Source organism: Pelodiscus sinensis, chromosome 1 (assembly GCF_052426305.1).
Source record: "Pelodiscus sinensis isolate ZL-2025 chromosome 1, ASM5242630v1, whole genome shotgun sequence".
NCBI classification, from domain to species: Eukaryota; Metazoa; Chordata; order Testudines; family Trionychidae; genus Pelodiscus; species Pelodiscus sinensis.
This window is the reverse complement of record NC_143052.1, coordinates 26,874,918-26,893,457: the sequence shown is the minus strand read 5'-3', so window position 1 is coordinate 26,893,457 and position 18,540 is coordinate 26,874,918. Positions and strand designations below refer to the sequence as shown.

The 18,540-nt window shown below is 45.8% G+C and overlaps 1 long non-coding RNA gene across 1 annotated transcript in view; it reads left to right on the top strand.

Moving 5' to 3' along the window:
* LOC112543784 (uncharacterized) overlaps positions 1-18,540 on the top strand; it is a 69,655-nt gene that overhangs the window by 41,953 nt on the left and 9,162 nt on the right. The gene's annotated exons all lie outside the window — the stretch shown is intronic.

The window sequence follows — 18,540 nt, the reverse complement described above, 5'->3', positions numbered from 1 at the left end:
AGAACTCAGTAATAGTGGGGGATTTCAACTATCCCCATATTGACTGGGTACATGTCACCTCAGGACAAGATGCAGAGATGAAAATTTCTTGATACCTTAAATGACTGGAGTAGCTAGTACAGGAACCCACAAGTAGGGCAGGACTGAGGGGTGGGTGAGCCGGGCAGCTGCCCGGGGTGCCAACTGATGGGGGGCGCCTGATGGCAGCTGTAAGGGGTGCACAGCGTCTCTTATAGCTGCTATCAGGTGCCTCGCACCCGCCTCCCACAGCGCTGGCCAGCAGCGTCCTTCCCCCGATGACTGTGGGGCCCTGCATGGCCCAGCGTGTGTGGCAGCAGCAATAGCCAGACCGGGCTGGGTAGTGTGTGCACCCTGGGGGTAGGCCCCGGGCTGAGGGCCAGGCCGCGGGCCCATGCCCCAGGGGCAGGTCCGCGCATGCACTGTACGCCCAGGGGTGGTGCCGCACACCCGGGCCCAGGGCACCAAAATGGCTCAGGCTTGCCCTGCCCACAAGGGGAGAAGCAATTCTCAATTTAGTCCTGAGTGGCATGCAGGATCTGGTCCAAGAGGTAACTATAACAGGACCACTTGGAAAAAATGACCATAATATAACATTTAACATTCCTGTGGTGGGAAGAACACCTCAGCAGCCCAACACTGTGGCATTTGATTTCAAAAAGGGGAACTATGCAAAAAATGAGGTTAGTTAAACAGAAATTAAAAGGTACAGTAAAATCCCTATAAGTTGCATGGACACTTTTCAAAGACATCATCATAGAGGCCCAACTTAAATGTATACCCCAAATTTTAAAACATAGTAGAAAAACTAAATAAGCCATTGTGGATTAACAACCATGTAAAAGAAGCAGTGAGAGATAAAAAAGACATCTTTTAAAAAGTGGAAGTCAAATCCTAGTGAGGTAAATAGAAAGGAACATAAACACTGCCAAATTAAGTGTAAAAATGTAATTAGAAAAGCCAAAAAGGAGTTTGAAGAACAGCTAGCCAAAAACTCAAAAGTTAATAACAAAATGTTTAAGTACATCAGAAGCAGGAAGCCTGCTAAACAACCAGTAGGGCCCCTGGACGATCGAGATACAAAAGGAGAACTTAAAGATGATAAAGTCATTGTGGAGAAACTAAATGAATTCTTTGCTTCAGTCTTCACAGCTCAGGTTCAGAGAAGGGCAACTAAAATGATTAGGGGTTTGGACTGTGTCCTATATGAGGAGAGATTAAAGAGACTGGGACTTTTCAGCTTGGAAAAGAGGAGACTAAGGGGGGATATGCTAGAGATCTATAAAATCATGAGTGGTGTGGACTCATAGACTCATAGATTTTAAGGTCAGAAGGGACCATTATGATCATCTAGTCTGACCCCCTGCACAGTGCAGGCCACAGAATCTCAACCACCCCTCCTAGAATAATCCTCTCACCTATGTCTCAGATATTGAAGCCTTCAAATACTTTGAAAGAGCGACCAGGAGTCCTGTGGCACCTTATAGACTAACTGAAGTGTAGGAGCATAAGCTTTCGTGGGCAAAGACCCACTTCGTCAGATGCATGCATCTGACGAAGTGGGTCTTTGCCCACGAAAGCTTATGCTCCTACACTTCAGTTAGTCTATAAGGTGCTACAGGACTCCTCGTCGCTTTTGCAGATTCAGACTAATACGGCTACCCCTCTGATACCAAATACTTTGAAGGTCCCAAGATGCAGAGAATCCTCCAGCTGTGATCTGTGCCCCATGCTACAGAGGAAGGCGAAAAACCTCCAGGGTCTCTGCCAATCTACCCTGGAGGAAAATTTCTTCCTGACCCCAAATATGGCAATCAGCTAAACCCTGAGCATGTGGGCAAGACTCACCAGAAAGTTCTCTATAGTAACTCCTATCATCCCTCCATTGACCTATTTCCCACTGATAATGAATGGGCAATTAGTTACCAAGATCATGTTATCTCATCAAACCATCCCCTTATCATAGAACTGGAAGAGACATCAGAAGGTCATCAAGTCCAGCCCCCTGTTCTAGGCAGGACCAATCCCATCTAAATCAACCTGGCCAGGGCTTTGTCAAGCCAGAACTTAAACACCTCTAGGGATAGAGACTCCACTACTTCCCTAGGTAACCCATTCCAGTGCTTCACTACCCTCCTAGTGAAATAGTTTTTCCTAATATCCAACCTGGACCTCTCCCACCATAACTTGAGACCATTGCTCCTTGTTCTGCCATCTGTCACTACTGAGAACAGCCTCTCTCCATCCTCTTTGGAACCTCCCTTCAGGAAGTTGAAGGCTGCTATCATATCCCCCCTCACTCTTCGCTTCTCCAGACTAAACAGACCCAACTCCCTCAGCCTCTCCTCATAGGTCATATGCTCCAGCCCCCTAATCATTTTGGTTGCCCTCCGCTGGACCCTCTCCAATGCGTCCACATCCTTTTTGTAGTGGGGGGCCCAGAACTGGACACAATACTCCAGATGTGGCCTCACCAATGCCGAATAAAGGGGAATAATGACATCTCTGGATCTGCTGGGAATACTCCTCTTAATGCAACCTAATATGCCATTAGCCTTCTTGGCTACAAGGGCATACTGTTGACTCATATCTAGCTTCTCATCCACTGTAACCCCCAGGTCCTTTTCTGCAGAACTACTACTTAGCTGGTTGGTCCCCAGCTTGTAACTATGCTTGGGATTCTTCCATCCCAAGTGCAGGACTCTACACTTGTCCTTGTTGAACCTCATCAGATTTCTTGTGGCCCAATCCTCCAATTTGTCTAAGTCACTCTGGACCCTATCTCTGCCCTCCAGCGTATCTACCTCTCCCCCTAGCTTAGTGTCATCTGCAAACTTGCTGAGGGTGCAATCCATCCCCTCATCCAGGTCATTAATAAAGATATTGAACAAAACCAGTCCTAGAACCCGACCTCCATTCTGACATCAAGCCGTTGATCACTACCCGCTGGGCCCGGCCTTCTAGCCAACTTTCTATCCATCTTACCGTCCATTTATCCAATCCACATTCCCTTAACTTGCTGGCAAGAATATTGTGGGAGACCGTATGAAAAGCCTTGCTAAAGTCAAGGTATATAACATCCACTGACTTTCCCATGTCCACAGAGCCAGTTACCTCATCATAGAAGCTAATCAGATTGGTCAGGCACACTTGCCCTTTGTGAATCCATGCTGACTATTCCTAATCACTTTCCTCTCATCCAAGTGTCTCAAAATGGATTCCTTAAGGATCCCTTCCATGATTTTTCCAGGAACCGAGGTAAGACTGACCGGCCTGTAGTTCCCTGGATCGTCCTTCTTCCCTTTTTTGAAGATGGGCACTACATTTGCCTTTTTCCAATCATCTGGGATTTCTCCTGATCTCCATGACTTTTCAAAGATAATGGCCAAAGGCTCCTCAATGACAGTTGCCAACTCCCTCAGTACCCTCGGATGCATTAAGTCCGGACCCATGGATTTGTGTACATTTAGCTTTTCTAAGCAGTTCCTAACCTGTTCTTTACCCACCATGGGCTGTCCATCTTCATCTCATCTTGCATCCCTTAGCGCAGAAGTCCAGGAGCCAACCTTGTCCGTGAATACAGAGGCAAAGAAGGCATTGAGTACTTCAGCTTTCTCCATATCATCTGTCACTAGGTTAAGTGGAGAAAGTGAATAAGGAAAAGTTATTTACTTGTTCCCATAATATAAGAACTAGGGGCCACCAAATTAAACTAATGGGTAGCAGGTTTAAAAGAAATAAAAGGAAGTTCTTCATATAGCGCATAGTCAATCTGTGGAACTCCTTGCCTGAGGAGGTTGTGAAGGCTAGGACTATGAAAGGGTTTAAAAGAGAAATAGATATATTCAGGGGCTATGTCTACACTGGCATGATTTTCCGGAAATGCTTTTAACGGAAAAGTTTTCCGTTAAAAGCATTTTCGGAAAAGCACGTCTAGATTGGCAGGACGCTTTTCCGCAAAAGCACTTTTTGCGGAAAAGAGTCTGTGGCTAATCTAGACGCACTTTCCCGCAAAAAAGCCCCGATCGCCATTTTCGCGATCGGGGCTTTTTTGCGGAAAATATATCTCTGCTGTCTACACTGGCCCTTTTGCGCATAAGTTTTTCGGAAAAAGACTTTTTCCCGAACGGAAGCAGCCTAGTATTTCCACAAAAGCACTGACAATCTTAAATGAGATTGTCAGTGCTTTTGCAGAAATTCAAGTGGCCAGTGTAGACAGCTGGCAAGTTTTTCCGCAAAAGCAGATGATTTTGTGGAAAAACTTGCCAGTCTAGACACAGCCATGGAGGTTAAGTTCATTAATGGCTATTAGTCAGTATGGGTAAGGAATGGTGTCCCTAGCCTCTGTTTGTCAGAGGGTAGAGATGGATGGCAGGAGAGAGATCACTTGATCATTACCTGTTCGATTCACTCCCTCTGGGACACCTGGCACTGGCCACTGTCGGTAGACAGGCTACTGGGCTGGAAGGACCTTTGGTCTGACCCAGTATGGCCATTCTTATGCTCTCAGGCTGGTTTCCTGCCACAAGGCTTGTCCAGGGTACCTGCAGTTTTAAGAGAGGCCAGTAGACAGGAGCTATAGACTCCTGATTAATTTGGAGAGCTCTTTCAGAAAAAAGCTTCTTCCTGTAGAAAGAGGATTACCAACACCAGAAAAACTCCTCTGTTCTTTCAATTTACTTTCAGAAGAACATGACTGCAGTGTGGACTTAACACAGGTTTTGTCAGAAAAAGTAGTTTTTCCAACTAAACTCTGTAGTGTAGACATACCCTGAGAACGCTGCTGCTACCAAAGAGGCAGGAGTATGCATGATGGGATGGTAGGATAGATAAGCACCAATACATTTGCTGGTATTGCTGATAGGCCTGCTCATTACCATATTGTGAAAGAAAGAGAGAAAGAAAGGTTTTGTTTAAAGGGCTCTATATCAAAAGTTGTAAAGTGTTTTTGCAAATAGTTATTTTTAAAAAAAATTCAGGTGACCATGTCTCTCTAAATTTCATTGAAAGGGCTCTCCAGACCTAGAGTAAGTCATCTGCAGCTGTAGAGGAACTCTCAGAGTCAAACTTCACTAAAGCTTGCCTTTTCCCTTAAAACTGAATGGAGCTGTCAGAGTTGGAGTTCCCAGAGGCAGAGGAGGAAGAAAAATACCCTGATTCATTTCTTCTGAGTTAGATATGTATGGAAGAATTCCCTAATGTGCCAGTGGTGTTTTGTTTTAAATCAGGAAGATCTATGCAGGCAACGTTGTGCAGCCTCAAACTTTTACCCACAAGACTGAAATACCCAAAAGCTCATCCTCAGGAAATGCACAATAGTGTTGATATGCCTGTTGCTACTAAGGAAGTGGCTGCTGTTATAACCAACCAGTAGTCTGCCAAAGCCCAGAATTTGGACAGTTGCCAGACTAAATCATACTAAAAGTTGGCTTCCTTTTTAACTCTGCTTTTAACAGATCTTTAAGGTATTGCTGCATCTACCCGCCATTTTAAAGTTAACTTACAAATGCCAAGCTTTTGAGCCCCAAATAATCTAGCTTCTTCTATTAAAAAAATAGACAAGGCGTCAGAATAAAAATTTCCTATAATTAATGGAAATTATTGTGAAATATGATAAACTTCTGAGATAGAGGCTAAAGCGTATGAGACTCAGGAATTACCCCGCCTGTTTTCCATTTCCGTCAGTAATCCTTTTGTTAACTATAGCTAGCAGAAGCAATATGACATATTACTGCAGAGAATTCAGTGAATTAAAACAGGCAATGTTTTGATCTTTGAAACAGAGGGACCTCCTAGAGGACTTTTTCCTTAGAACATTTGCACACACAAACTCCTTCCACAGAAGACTGCATACTGTGCTGTACACATTATGATATGGCAGTCAGTTTCAAACCCATTTTAAGTTTGCATGTAGAATGATGATACATGCTTTTATTTTTATCTCACTATTGTGCACATGATTATTTAATATTTGACACAAGTGGGAATTATTTTTCCCTATGCATAAAGTATATGCAATTCCAAATATATACACCATCCAAATGCAGTTCATTTCTCTTGGACACACAGAAATGTCTAATGTCCCACAAATAGAGAAAAATAAGATTGTAAATCTACTTAACAGTAACAGTCATTGTTTAATATCCAATTTTAGAGGTGTACTGAAATCAAGGGTTTTAACACATCACTTTAATGTTAATAATTAACATGATTTTTACACTTCACCTTAACGGGGATACACACACATTCCACTATCAGAAATATGTGCTAAATGTTCTAATTTAATACTCTGGGAGAGGCATTTAGCCCAATAAATAAGGTGGACTACATTTAAAACATGTTATAGGTCATGTTCAGGCAGTCTGTTATTTTAGGGCAGAGGTGGGCAGTAATTTTTGATGGGACCACTCCAAGGATTTGGTAAGTGATCAAGGGCCACACACTTTGATATTAATGGAGAAGATACAGGGGCTGGGATGAAGGTTGGGTACAGAAGGGAGTTGGGGTAAGAGATTGGGGTGCAGGGTTTCAAAGGGTATAGGTGCAGGAGAGGATTCTGATCTGGAGAAGGGGTGAAGAAGGGAGTGCAGGGTCTGGGAAGGATTGTGACCTAGGGTAGGAGTGCAGGAGAAGATGCAGGGATTTGGGTTGGGAACAGGTGTAGGAGATTAGGATGTAAGGTCTGGATGGGGTTGTGACCTGGAGAAAGGGTACAGGAGGTAGTGCAGGGCCTGGGAGGAGGTTCTGACCTGGACAGAAGTGCTAGAGAATGTGATGGGATTTGGGATGTGATCGGTGGCAGGGGATTCAGGTGCAGGGTCTATGAGGGGGCATGGGTGCAGGGGTGGGGCTGCAGAGGGTTTCAGTCGTGGGGTAATGGTGAAGGGGGGCAGAGAGTTGGGGGGAAAGGAGGGATGGAGGAAGGTGAGCACCTGACCAGAGCCTAAGTGGCTCATGGCCAGCAGTCCAGCAGATTCTTCAGCCAGGCTTCCTGTCTTCCATGCCCTTACATGCCACTCAGAGCAGCTGTGAGTTTCCAGACAACGAAGTTGCAATATTGGGCAGGGGCAGGGCCAGCGTGTGAAGACGGCCCCCCTCTCATCTGGGCTCGCAGCAATCAGAGAAACACATGACCATTGCAGAGGCTTCTCTGAGCAGTGTTTTGCCTGTCCCTGTTCTACAGGCATAGTTGCAGGCCCAGAATGCATCCCTTTTCTACTAAGTACATTCTTACTAAGTAAAGGTGCAGAACTCCAGAGTAACTGAGATAAGTTTATTTACAGAGTTAACAATAGAGCAAAAGACAAACATGCAACGCAAACTTTTCAGTTACATTAAAATGAAATAACCAGATGGGTCTCTGAAAGCTGGACCTTTCAATAGTTTGTTGCCTCCTGCAAGAGTTGTATAGTGCTTTATTGTGCTGTATCATCACACACGCTCAGTTCTGGAGATTGCTTTTTTATGAAAAATATGGACATGATGCAAAGCCCAAGTCTCTTGATGCCAATCTAAGGTGCAAAGACAATTCAAACATATAACAAGGTAACATATAAGGTGATGTGCAAGGGTGCCTGTCATGAAAGACTGATTCTTTGCAGGTTGTGAGTTGTGGGGCTGGGATATCAGTGTGTGACTAAATAAATTTGATTCCTTCTGTGTTGAGGGAAATCATAGAATCATAGGACTGCAAGAGACCTCAGGAGGTCATCGAGTCCAGCCCCCGGCCCAAAGCAGGACCAACCCCAATTAAATCATCCCAGCCAGGGCTGAGACTTAAAAAGCTCTAGGGATGGATATTCCACCACCTCCCTAGATAACCCATTCCAGTACTTCACCACCTTCCTAGTGAAATAGTTTTTCCTAATATCCAATTTAGAACTTCCCCACTATAACTTGAGACTTGCTCCTTGTTCTGCCATCTGTCACTACTGAGAACAGCCTCTCTCCATCCTCTTTGGAACCTCCCTTCAGGAAGTTGAAGGCAGCTATCAAATCTCCCCTCACTTTTCTCTTCTGCAGACTAAATAAACCCAAATCCCTCAGCCTCTCCTCATAGGTCAAGTGTTCCAGCCCTCTAATCATTTTTGTTGCCCTCCACTGGACCCTCTCCAATACGTCCACATCCTTTCTGTAGTGGGGGGCCCAGAATTGGATGCAATATTTCAGATGTGGCTTCACTAGTGCTGAATAAAGCGTAATAATCACTTCTCTAGATCTGCTGGCAGTGCTCCTCCTAATACACCCTAATATGCCATTCACCTTGGCTATAAGGACACACTGTTGACTCATATCCAGCTTCTCATCTACTTTAATTCCCAGGTTCTTTTCTGCTGAACTGCTACCTAGATAGTTGGTCCCCAGCCTATAACAATGCTTTGGATTCTTCTGTTCCAAGTGCAGGACTCTGCACTTATTCTTGTTGAAACTCACCGGATTTCTTTTGGCCCAATCCTCTAATCCCGTGGTCACCAACAGGTCGATCGTGATTGACTGGTCAATAGCAAGGCCTCGACCAGTCGATTGCGAGGCGTCCTGTCCACCCCAACCCCATTTCCCTCCCACCCCTGAGAAACCCCACTACCTACCTCCAGTGAAAATGGAGGTAGTGTAGGCTTCCCAGGGATGGACAGAAGTCCTACAGCTTAGCGCCACTTCCGGCGATTCCGGAAGTAGTGCTAGCTGCTCTGCCGGGTGTACTGCAGGAGGAAGCATCGGCTCCCTGCACCGCACAGGAGGGGTGAGTCAGTCCCAGGGGAGGCGCGTGCGCAGGGTTTCCCTGCGCCAGAGGGGGTCAGCCCCAGGGCAGGGTCGGCTCCGGGGCAGGCGCACGCATGGGGGGCTTCCCTGCATGGGGTTGGCCCCGGGGCAAGTGTGCACGGGGTATTCCTGTGCCGGGGGGGTTGACCCCGGGGCAGGTGTGCACATGGGGGGCTTCTCTGCACCGGGGGGGTGTCGGCCCCCAGGGCAGGTGCATGGGGGGTTTTCCTGCACTGGGGGGTCAGCCCCTGGGCAGGTGCGCGCGTGCGGTCGGCCCCAGGGCAGGCATGCACTGGTTTCCCTCTGGGGGTGGGGGAATCCTGGGAGGAGGCAGATACAGGGGACTCTGTCTCCATTGGCACCCCACTCCCCAGCCACAGAACTCTGTCCCCACTCCCCTGTTCCCAGCTACAGAACTCTGTCCCTATTCCTGTCCCCAGCTGCAGAAACCTGTCCCCACTGGCACTCTGTCCCCTGCTGCAGAATCCTGTCCTCTGCCCTCCCAGCACCCTGTTCCCTCTCCCCTGCCCCCAGCCGCAGAACCTTGTCCCCACAAAATGTATAATTATAAATGCTTTATTTTAGATTTAAATAGCATGAATAAAAAACAGACCATTTATTTCATAACTGTAAACACGTGATTTTAATTTTATACATCGCATAATTTAAAAATAAACTGTTTATCAGAGTGTGTAAGTAAGGGCTGGGGATAGCAAATGATGGACAGGAGGAGAATAGAGAGGGTGGGGCTTCAAGAAAGGGGCAGGGCTTCAAGGAAGGGGTGGGGCGGTAGATCTTCGCCTGTTTGGAGATTTAAAAAGTGATCTTGGGTGTAAAAAGGCTGGAGACCACTGCTCTAATCTGTCTGGTATCAGAGGGGTAGCCGTGTTAGTCTGGATCTGCAAAAGCGACAAGGAGTCCTGTAGCACCTTAGGGTATGTCTACACTACAGCACTAATTCGAACTAACTTAATTCGAATTAGTTAATTCAAACTAAGCTAATTCGAATTAGTGCATCTAGACCTAAAAACTAGCATGTCCACATTGAGTGGACCCTGAACCAGGGTTAAGGATGGCCAGAAGCAGTGCTGGCAGGGCATCAGCTTAGGACTTAGAGCGTGGAGCTGCTGTCTCAGGCTAGCTGAGGGCTATGCTTAAAGGGTCCTGATCCCCACCCCGGACAGACAGTTCTCAGGGGTTCCCCGCCTGCAAAGCAGTCCTGGCTTGGAGTGCCCTGAGTGCCCACACTCGGCACATCACAGCACTCGGCCATCAGCCCGGCTGCACTTGCCGCAGGCTGCCATCCAGGGAGGGTCAATCGGGGGGCTGCAGGAGAGCTTCCACCCCGAGGAGCCCACAGAGCCACCCCAGTCCTCCCCATCGGGGGCTCGTGCCCCATTCCTCCCTCACCTCCTTCCACTTACCCCTCCCTAGCCCCCCTTCCTGATGTACAAAGTAAAGGACACGTGTGTTCAAAAATAGAAACTCTCTTTATTTAACAAAACTCGAGGAGACTGGGAAAAGGAGGTGGGAGAAGGGAAGAGAGAGGGTAGGAGGGGGAGGGCAACTAAAATGATCAGGGGTTTGGAACAGGTCCCATATGAAGAGAGGCTAAAGAGACTGGGACTTTTCAGTTTATAAAAGAGGAGACTGAGGGGGGATATGATAGAGGTCTATAAAAGCATGAGTGGTGTGGAGAGGGTGCGTAAAGAAAAGTTCTTCATTAGTTCCCATAATAGGACTAGAGGACAACAAATGAAATGAATGGGCAGCAGGCTTCAAACTAATAACAGAGGGTATGTCTACACTACCCCGCTAGTTCGAACTAGGAGGGTAATGTAGGCATACCGCACTTGCAAATGAAGCCCGGGATTTGAATTTCCCGGGCTTCATTTGCATAAGCGGGGAGCCGCCATTTTTAAAACCCCGCTGGTTCGAACCCCGTGCAGCGCGGCTACACGGGGCTCGAACTAGGTAGTTCGGACTAGGCTTCCTATTCCGAACTACCGGTACACCTCGTGGAACTAGCGGGCTAGTGTAGACATACCCTAGGAGGGTAGTGTAAACATACCCAGAAAGTTCTTCTTCACAAAGCAAATAATCAACCTGTGGAACTCCTTGCTGCAGGAGGCTGTGAAGGCTAGAACTATAACAGAGTTTAAAGAGAAGTTAGATAAAGTCATGGAGGTTGGGTCCATGGAGTGCTATTAGCCAGGGGGTAGAAATGGTGTCCCTGGCCTCTGTTTGTGGAAGGCTGGAGATGGATGGCACGAGACAAATGGCTTGGTCATTGTTTCAGTCCATCCCCTCCAAGGTCCCTAGTGTTGGCCACTGTCGGCAGACAGGCTACTGGGCTAGATGGACCTTTCTTCTGACCCAGTACGGCCATTCTAAGCTCAGGGCTCAGATTCGGGGGTCTCACTGGACCACTTTGATTTTCATGCAAACCTGCTTCTGGGTGGCCAGGCTGGCAGCTCTCCTGCCCTAGACAGCCACTTTCCTGTGCCTAGTGCAGAGGTCGTGGATGAGGTCCACGATCTCCTCACTAGACCAGGTGGGCACCCGCCTCTTGCGGACCTGAGCAGGCTCCCGGTAGCCGTCAGCCTGGTCCCAGGAAGAGGTGGAGGGCTGGATGGCAGCGGGTGGCTGGTTCGTGCCGTGCCAGGTGCAGGGTCTGCTGGCTAGGTGCTGGCAGGCTTGCACCTGGCACTGGCAGCATAGCCAGACCGTGCCCCTTTAAGGGCTCTGGGGCCGGGAAGGGGGCAGACGAGTTTCCCTGGTGGTGCCCAGAGTGGCCACCAGGGAAAGCTGGGGAGGGCTAGCCTCCCACTAGTTCGAATTAAGTGGCCACACAGCCCTTAATTCGAACTGCTTAATTTGAACTAGGCGTTAGTCCTCGTAGAATGAGGTTTACCTAGTTCGAATTAAGCGCTCCACTAGTTCGAATTAAGTTTGAACTAGCGGTTTGCCTGTGTAGCGCCTATTAAAGTTAATTTGAACTAACGTCTGTTAGTTCGAATTAATTTTGTAGTGTGACATACCCTTATAGACTAACAGATGTATTGGAGCATAAGCTTTCATGGGCAAAGACCCACTTTGTGACATGCATCTGACGAAGTGGGTCTTTTCTTACGAATGCTTATGCTCCAATACATCTGTTAGTCTATAAGGTGCTACAGGACTCCTTGTAGCTAATCTGTCTAGGTCACTCTGGACCTTATCTCTGCCCTCCAATGTATCTACGGGTACGTCTAGACTACATACCTCTGGCGACAGAGGCATGTAGATTAGACTACCCGGCATAGGAAAATGAAGCGGCGATTTAAATAATTGCCGCTTCATTTAAATTTACATGGCTGCTGCGCTGAGCTGATCAGCTGTTTGTCAGCTCAGCGCAGTAGTTTGGACGTTCCATGGTCGACATCAAAGGCATTTGTCGACCACCCAGGTATGCCTCATCCCATGAGGCATACCTGGGTGGTCGACAAATGCCTTTGATGTCAACCCCCGCGCATCCAGACTACCACGCTGAGCTGACAAACAGCTGATTGGCTCAGCGCAGCAGCCATGTAAATTTAAATGAAGCGGCGATTATTTAAATCGCCGCTTCATTTTCCTATGCCGGGTAGTCTAATCTACACGCCTCTGTCACCAGAGGCATGTAGTCTAGACGTACCCTACCTCTCCCCCTAGCTTAGTGTCATCTACAAACTTTCTGAGGTTGCAATCCATCCCCTCATCCAGGTCATCAATGAAGATGTTAAATAAAACCAGCCTAGATCCAATCCTTGGGGCACTCCATTTGAAACTGACCGCCAACCAGACATCGAGCCATTGATCACTACCTGTTGGGCCTGACAATCTAGCCAGGTTTCTAACCACCTTACAGTCCATTTATCCAATACATATTTCCTTAACTTGCTGGCAAGAATAGCAAAGTTTTGATATGGTCTCCCACAATAAAGTCAAGGTATATCACATCCACTGGCTTCGCCATGTCCACAGACCCAGTTACCTCATCATAGAAGCTAATCAAATTGGTCAGGCTTGACTTGCCCTTGGTGAATCCATGTTGACTATTCCTGATCACATTCCCCTCTTCCAACTGCTTCAAAATGGATTCTTTGAGGATCCCCTCCATGATTTTTCTGGGGACGGAGGTAAGGCTGACTGGTCTGTAGTTCCCTGGATTGTCCTTTTTCCCTTTTTTAAAGATGGGCACTACATTTGCCTTTTTCCAATCATCCGGGATCTCTCCCGATCACCATGAGTTTTAAAAAATAATGGCCAAAAACTCTGCAATGACATTTGCCAGCTCCCTCAGTACCCTTGGATTCATTAAATCAGATCTATGGAAAATGGGATTTTATATATTCTTTGTAAATAAAGAGGATTACATCAAAGAAATCTAACTCCATCATTGTTTTATCCTCATGACAGGAACATCCTTCAGGGCCCCACAATTTGGCTAACCAATTGGGTATGTGATGAGGGCTGAGAGCACTTACTCTCTATACCCCCTTATGGCTCATGTTTGTAAGTAAGCAGTGGCACCAAGGGGTTTTTTTAAATCTCTGGTTAGGCAGTAGCCACCTGGGGGTTTTGAGGTTACAATCAGCAGAAGGGCCTATTGACTCAAGTTTGTGGATTAGTAAGGAATCCAGATCATCTTGCTTCCAATCCAGGGCCCAGAGGCTGGCAGTTCATCCTGGGCAAGTATATCTCAAAACCTCCTCTCTGCGTGGGGAACGGGGGGGAGGCAGCAGGTGTTCAAAAGCCAAAATATAGATTCATCAAGGCGTAATTTTCCCTAAGACCAAGCCTGATAGGGCCAGCCTTGAAGGTGGGTGACCAGCTTTACTGTGGTCACTGTGGTCAAGAGGGAACATGGTCAAGAGAGTGTTGCTGGAGGGTGCCTTAGCAGTCACAAGAAGTTGACCATGGCTCTAGTGGCATGGAGGGCCTTCCATTATCCCCCTTCTCTGTCATCAGCAGTTACCAGTCGCCTTTATGTAGGACTGGAAGAGACTTCAATAAGCCATCTAGTCCAGTTCCTGACACCCAAGGCAGGACTAAATATTATCTAGACTATCCCTGACAGATGTTTGTCTAACTTGCTCTTAAAATGTCCAATGATGGAGATTCCACGACTTATCACCTTGACAGGAAGCTTTTCCTAATGTCTGACTTAAACTTCCCTTGCTGCAATTTAAGCTCATTGTTTCTTGTCCTATTATCCGAGGTTAACAAGAACAATTTTTTCTCCTTCCTCCTTGTAACAACCTTTTATGTACTTGAAAACTTTTATCAGGTTCCCCCTCAGCCTTTTATTCTTCAGACTAAACAACACCCCCGCCCCTTTTTTTTTCCCAATCTTCACTCACAGGTCATGTTTTCTAGCCCTTTGATCATTTTCACTGCTCTTTTCTGGACCTTCTTCTCCAATTTGTCCTCATCTTTCCTGAAATGTGGCCCCCCAGAACTGGACACAGTACTCCAGTTGAGGCCTAATCAGCCTGGAGAATGAAGATTCTATCCCAGCCACAGCTGTGAAGCTCTTCAAGGCTGTTGTGTGCAGCATACTGCTCACAACAGAGCAGTACTTTCTCAAGTTACTCCTTTGCCATCCTAGTGAGTAAGGTGTCGGGTATTGACCCGGAGAGGCCAGTAAAAAAGATCAGAAAATACCGGACATCTAAAAAGTCTGGTATTTTCTGATTTTTTTTTCCTTGCCAGGAGGCAAAAATACCAGACAGCTGGCAACCCTACACACACTCAGCAACTGGGCCCAGCCTCCGGGCCCTTCCAGGACCTCCCTCTCAGCCCCCCCCCCAACTCTCCTCCTCCCCACTTACCTGGTTCTACAGGGGAGCTCTCTTCCCGCACAGAGTAAGAAAACAAGATGGCCACCAACAAAAAAAAAAAAAAACCTCCAAAAATCCCAAAGGCCTTAAAGGGGTCATGCTGTTTTTTTTGTATTTTTGTTTTATTGGGTTTTTTTGCTTAATAACTATTGGGGTCCTTTTTTTTCCCTCAACAACTCTGGTCTCCTTCCTTTTTTTCTCAACAGTTTTTTTTTTTTTGAGGGGGGGGAAGTGTTTGGTAGTTTTGGTTAAACGATCTGGCAACCCTACCAGTGAGCCATTCAAATGCAGTGAAAAGGCTGTTACAGAATAGAACAAGGTCAAATAGAAGCTAGTCACTGTAATTTGAAATCTACATGAGTGAGAGGGGCCATTATTTCATCAGCAACTGTGGAAAACTTGAGTCTCCAGACCCTGAGTGGGAACTGCAGCCTGGTACTCCCCAGTTCTCTGGAGTTGAGCACACATTCCAGAGGGTACTTGCTGCCAGGTGGTGCTCTTGCTCTAGGAGGATTTTCGTCCTTCCCACTGCCATGCGATTGTGTCAATATCAAATGTTTGTCAACAGCCAAAGGGCAGAGGTCAGGCCTGTGTACAATAAAAGCCCCAGGACACCGCCACCCTGTGACTGGTCTGAGTAGGGCCCAGTGGGTGAGTCTCAGTGCCATGTTCAGCCAGGTCTCTCCACAGCCACAACTGTTCAGCTCAGCATGCTGTCTGATCAACAGCGAAACCCTGGCTAAGGATGAGTCTGCTTAAATTGCAAACACCTTCTAGTGGGTACAACTGGTGGTTAGCAACTTTATTGAGAGTCTTAATCACAGGTGCTCTCTCTCCCCAGTGACACTGTTCTGCCAGGTCTACATTTTACCAAGCACATTTCATGTATGGTCCAACACATGACCCCACTTGTACATCTCTTACTCTCCTAGGGTATGGCTACACTTCCTTTTTTTGTTTGTTTTTTGTTTGGTTGGTTTTTGAAAAAAGTTACGCAAAATGCACTCCGCATTTTGCATAGCTTTTTTGATCCTTTTGTTGGAAGAGGCTTTTTAGACATTTGGCCCATCTAGATTGGGCCAAATGTTAGAGAAAAAAAACCCTCTTTGGAAGTCCCGATATTCATCATAGAACGAGGAATACAGGGGCTTCCAAAAGAGCATGTTTGCTCTTCCGGAAAAAATGAAGAGCAAATGTGTCCCTGGACGCGGAAGAGTTTTTCCAGGATACCTAGCTGTACTTCTAGTGCCTATGCTGATGCTCATGTACTTTTTCTGCCTCAATACCTGTCTTCCTATTCTGTGTCTCTTCTATATAGCCCCACCTGTGCTCCCTTCTCTACTAGCCCCACCCTCTCTGGCTGCACCACTTCTATCTGGCTCTCAGTGCCCTGCCCGCCATCCCAGCAATGGGGAGAGTCTGCTCCAGCCCAGGTCACTGGACACAGGATCCTGGGGGTGGGGTGTGTTAAGCATCCTAGGCTCTGGCAGACACTATTGGGCCTGATGCCACTGGGTCTGATTCTGTAGGAGGGCTGATGTTGTTGGATCTGATCCTGATCCTGCATCACACCATTTGTGCACCTCCCCCAGCTCTGTCTTCTGGATGGCTGCCCATTTCACCCAACCCTACTTACACAGCCCTGGTGTGCACCACAGTATACATCCATTCTCTATGCTCAGTTCTTCATTCCGGGGCCTAATAGATGGAATTCTTCCCCTGCACGCATGCACAATGATTTGGTTGACCCTGTACGATCTGCTGCTGCATCAGGACAAAATAGGAACCTGTCTAGTCCATTTCCTTAACTGGGAAGACTTTACTGATGACTGAATATGTTCCATGAGAAACACAATCTATCCCAGAAGCTCCATGGAACCAGGTTATAACAGCAGTACGCAGTAGACGCTCTGTTATCCAGTGCTCTGTTATCCAGCACTCAATTAACCAGAAAGCTTAATTAACTGGAATTTCTGATATCTCCCAATAAAATCTTTAATCTAGTAACCAGGACTAGTGTACTGGCTAGCAAGTTGTGCAGTTACATATTTTGCTCTCTACTTTCATGCAAAAGAGAAGACAAATAAGCAAGCTTAAAAAAAAGCAGCTTCCAGGGTGTTTCATAGGATCATTTCAGATGCAACTCAATCTCCTACATCTTCTACATCTACAACAATAATGGATGTTGATAATGATGACCCAGAGGCATTGCAAGATTCTGAAGAGCCTTCTGAATCATCAAAAAATATTAAATCATGTTCAGAATAATTGTAGTGTTAAATGTATTTGTAGTGATCTGGATGCATGCTATGTCCTGCCCATAGTTATATGTACTGTACAGAAAACTTCATTTGTTTACACCTAAATGCTTCAAGAAACCAACCATTTTGCAGTGCAGTACTACTACTGAGCTGATGATAGCTGTATACTATTTTATATTTAATTTCTTTTATTGTATTCTAGTACTTTGAACACTGTTATTCCACTGGTAAAGTATAATGGTCAGTTAATCAGAATATTCTATTAACCAGTACTCCCATTCCCCCAACATGCTGGATAACAGAGCTTTTACTGTGCTGCAGAAATCTGCAGAATATCCAATACTCATAGGCAGCAAAGGTCAAAGCCCAGGTGTTGTAGTAGGGCAGCTGCCATGACCAGCATATCCTTGTTTTCACTGAACAGTCCCACAAGTGGTTTGTAATCTGGCAGATTGGTATATGGCTTTCCATACAAGTATTGTTAGAATATTTTTATTCTAAAAATAATAGCTGGACTTTCTTTCTCTACCCAAGAATATCCATGTTCAACTTTAATTAGTGAACTGGAGACATATCTAATTGGCTCTTCTCTGACATTCATTCTATGGAGCAAAACTTACCCATCGTATGTGATGAGAGATTAATTCTTTGACTGAGTCAAAAGGAACAAAGAACTCTAAGGATTTAAGTAGCTTTTTGCACTCTTCAAAAGCACCCTCTTGACTCTCCCTAATATAGGGGGTCTTTTGCTTCAGGAGGTGATGCAGGGCTTTTAAGAGGGCTGAAAAACTTGGGAGAAACCTCTGATAGTTTAACTTATCCAAGTATGTTCATCGTTCTGTTTGTGTTGTTAAGTTGTAACAAACTTCTTATGAGGGGATAGATTTTCCTGCCACAGACACAGAGGAAAATTATTTTTGTTTGCCATCTCATTTGCAAGAAAACAGAGGCCCAACCTTTCAATATATTGCTTCCAGTGCTCATTTTCTGCTTTTAACCTTCTCCGTTCTTTGCAAAGTTGCCATTCTTATGTTAGCATATCAGATTTTTAAAGGGTGTATAAGAAACACACTTTACTTACAGTATTGTAGGCTGGGATCATGCAGCTTTATTTAACTTCATAACAGAATGGCTGAAAACATACAAAAACTAAATAGTAAGAGAGGAGTGTAGCATAGCTCCAACCCATTATATTCTCAGTAATCCAGTTAAGCCCTTGATGACCATTTTACTACATAAATACCCAATATTAGTTTACTAATAGGTAACTGCAAGTGACCATTGCTGGTAGGCATCTAACAGACCAAACACAAATATTTGATTCACCTAACTACTTCTGTTATCAGCATACATTAGTTAGGTACCCACAGATGTAGATGCACAACTGCCTAACTTTGAAAATTCAGTCTGTGAGTTTTTTAAATATTTTGGTATCATTTGGATACAAGACATTATTTATTAGAAAGATTCCCAGAATAGAAAACCATACAAAACAAATTTAGTTTGCTAATTACACTTCCACATCTTCCCCATCATTGCGTTCATAGCAGATTATTCCATACACTTAAAAAAAGTTCCTTGAGCATAATTTAAATGTAAACCTTCCGGAGAGGGAAGATGGCATTTAGAGTGACTGG